This window comes from Arachis ipaensis, chromosome B3, assembly GCF_059453495.1.
Source record: "Arachis ipaensis isolate K30076 ecotype BB chromosome B3, ASM5945349v1, whole genome shotgun sequence".
Classification (NCBI taxonomy): domain Eukaryota; kingdom Viridiplantae; phylum Streptophyta; class Magnoliopsida; order Fabales; family Fabaceae; genus Arachis; species Arachis ipaensis.
In genome coordinates, this window is record NC_142438.1 from 33,496,140 (window position 1) to 33,499,375 (window position 3,236).

The following is a 3,236-nucleotide window of genomic DNA, read 5'->3' on the forward strand; positions in this document are numbered from 1 at the left end:
TCCATACAATAACAAAGAGTACTACATTAATGTGATCACAATTTCGTCCACCAAGTTTTTGGCGCCGTTGCCGGGGATTGTTCGAGTTTGGACAACTGACGGTTCATCTTGTTGCTCAGATTAGGTAATTTTCTTTTTTTTTTTTTTTCAAAAATTTTTCAAAAAAATATTTCAAAAATTTTTCTTTTGTTTTCGAAAAAAATAAATGTTTTCAAAAATAAATTATTCTATGGCTTCAGAATTTTTAAGAATGAATTCTAGTGTTTCATGAAGCATGTTGAAGCCTGGCTGGCTGTAAAGCCATGTCTCAATCCTTATACCCAAGAGAAGAGCTTCTTTATCTTTCTTAGCCAATTGGCTATTGAATGTAAAGAATGTCAGGCGTGTCATGTCTGAGTTACATACTAAAGCTTGGCTGGCTATTAAGCCATGCCTGACCCTTTGATTGGAGCTTTAGAGCATAAGATTCCTGGAATTCATATTAAAAATTTTGGAATCCTTTTTTTCTTTTTCAAAAGAATTTTTCAAAAGATATAAAATAAAAATCCAAAAAAATTAGAAAATCATAAAAATCAAAAATATTTCATGTTTCTTGTTTGAATCTTGAGTCATATCATAAGTTTGGTGTCAATTGCATATGCATCTTGCATTTTTTCGAAAATATCATGCATTCATAGTGTTCTTCATGATCTTCAAGTTGTTCTTGGTAAGTCTTCTTGTTTGATCTTGATGATTTTTTGTTTTGTGTCTTTTCATGTTTATCATATGCATTCTTGAATTCTTAGTGCGTAAGCATTAAAGAATTCTAAGTTTGGTGTCTTGCATGTTTTCTTTGCATTAAAAATTTTTCAAAATTGTGTCTATGATGTTCATCATGATCTTCATAGTGTTCTTGGTGTTCATCTTGACATTCATAGCATTCTTGCATGCATCACATGTTTTGATCTAAAAATTTCATGCATTGCATTTTTTTTGTGTTTTTCTCTCTCATCATAAAAATTCAAAAATCAAAAAAAAATATCTTTCCCTTTTTCTCTCATCAAATTCGAAAATTTGGATTGAATTTTTCAAAAATTTTTAAAATAAAATTGTTTCTTATGAGTCAAATCAAATTTTCAATTTGAAAATCTTATCTTTTTCAAAATCTTTTTCAAAAATCAAATCTTTTTCAAAATTATTAGTTATTTTCGAAAATTTCAAATATATTTTTCAAAAATATTTTTCTTATTTTTATACCAAATTTTCGAAAATAACATAATCAATTAATGTTTTGATTCAAAAATTTGAAGTTTGTTACTTGCTTGTTAAGAAAGATTCAAACTTTAAGTTCTAGAATCATATCTTGTGATTTCTTATGAATCAAGTCATTAATTGTGATTTTAAAAATCAAATCTTTTTCAAAAACTAATCTCTATCATATCTTTTCAAAAATATCTTCTTATCTTATCTTTTTCAAAAATATCTTTTCAAAATATCTTTTCTAACTTCCTAACTTCTTATCTTTTCAAAATTTGTTTCAACTAACTAACTAACTTTTTGTTTGTTTCTTAACTTTTTCAAAACTACCTAACTAACTCTCTCTCTCTAATTTTTGAAAATATCTTCCCTCTTTTTCAAAAATTTCTTTTTTATTAACTAATTATTTTTATTTTTAAATTTAAAAAAAAATTTTGAAAATTTCTAACATTTTTCAAAAACCATTTTTCAAAAATCACTAACTCTTTTTCAAAATAATTTTCGAAAATTATCCCTCCCCCATCCTATTCTATTTATTCATTCATATCCTAACATCTCATCTCACATCTCTTCCATCAGTACAGTTGTGTTTCTTCCTTTACATCACATTCTTTGTCTCCCCCTCTTTTCTTCCACTCACAAAGGGATCCCTATACTGTGGTATAAAGGATCTCTATTATTATTATTATTTTTCTGTGCCTTCTTCTTTGTCATATGAGCAGGAGCAAGGATAAGAACATTCTTGTGGGAGCAGATCCAGAACCTGAAAGGACTCTGAAGAGAAAATTAAGAGAAGCTAAAATACAACAATCCAGAGATAACCTTTCAGAAATTTTCGAACAGGAAAAGGAGATGGCAGCCGAAAATAATAATAATGTAAGGAAGATGCTTGGTGACTTTACTGCACCTAATTCCAATTTACATGGAAGAAGCATCTCCATTCCTGCCATTGGAGCAAACAACTTTGAGTTGAAACCTCAATTAGTTTCTCTGATGCAGCAGAACTGCAAGTTCCATGGACTTCCATCTGAAGATCCTTTTCAGTTCTTAACTGAGTTCTTGCAGATATGTGATACTGTTAAGACTAATGGAGTAAATCCTGAAGTCTACAGGCTCATGCTTTTCCCTTTTGCTGTAAGAGACAGAGCTAGATTATGGTTGGATTCTCAACCTAAAAACAGCCTGAACTCTTGGGATAAGCTGGTCACGGCTTTCTTAGCCAAGTACTTTCCTCCTCAAAAGCTGAGCAAGCTTAGAGCTGATGTTCAAACCTTCAGACAAAAAGAAGGTGAATCCCTCTATGAAGCTTGGGAAAGATACAAACAGTTGACCAAAAAGTGTCCTTCTGACATGCTTTCAGAATGGACCATCCTGGATATATTCTATGATGGTTTATCTGAGCTATCAAAGATGTCACTGGACACTTCTGCAGGTGGATCCATTCACCTAAAGAAAACGCCTGCAGAAGCTCAAGAACTCATTGACATGGTTGCTAATAACCAGTTCATGTACACTTCTGAAAGGAATCCTGTGAACAATGGGACGCCTATGAAGAAAGGAGTTCTTGAGGTTGATACTCTGAATGCCATATTGGCTCAGAATAAAATATTGACTCAGCAAGTCAATATGATCTCTCAGAGTCTGCATGGAATGCAAGCTGCATCCAACAGTACTCAAGAGACATCTTCTGAAGAAGAAGCCTATGATCCTGAGAACCCTGCAATAGCAGAGGTGAATTACTTAGGTGAACCTTATGGAAACACCTATAACTCAACATGGAGAAATCATCCAAATTTCTCATGGAAGGATCAAAAGCCCCAACAAGGCTTTAATAATGGTGGAAGAAACAAGTTTAGCAATAGCAAGCCTTTTCCATCATCAACTCAGCAACAGACAGAGAACTCTGAACAAAATGCTTCTAATTTAGCAAATCTAGTCTCTGATCTATCTAAGGCCACTGTAAGTTTCATGAATGAAACAAGATCTTCCATTAGAAATCT

At 32.0% G+C, this 3,236-nt stretch overlaps 1 non-coding gene across 1 annotated transcript; it reads right to left on the reverse strand.

The window, feature by feature from the left end:
- Positions 1-2,484: 2,484 nt before the first annotated feature.
- LOC148570257 (small nucleolar RNA R71) lies at positions 2,485-2,592 on the reverse strand. Its single transcript, XR_015908413.1, has one exon. It is a non-coding gene; the product is annotated as a small nucleolar RNA R71 (small nucleolar RNA).
- Between the last annotated feature and the right edge of the window lie 644 nt (positions 2,593-3,236).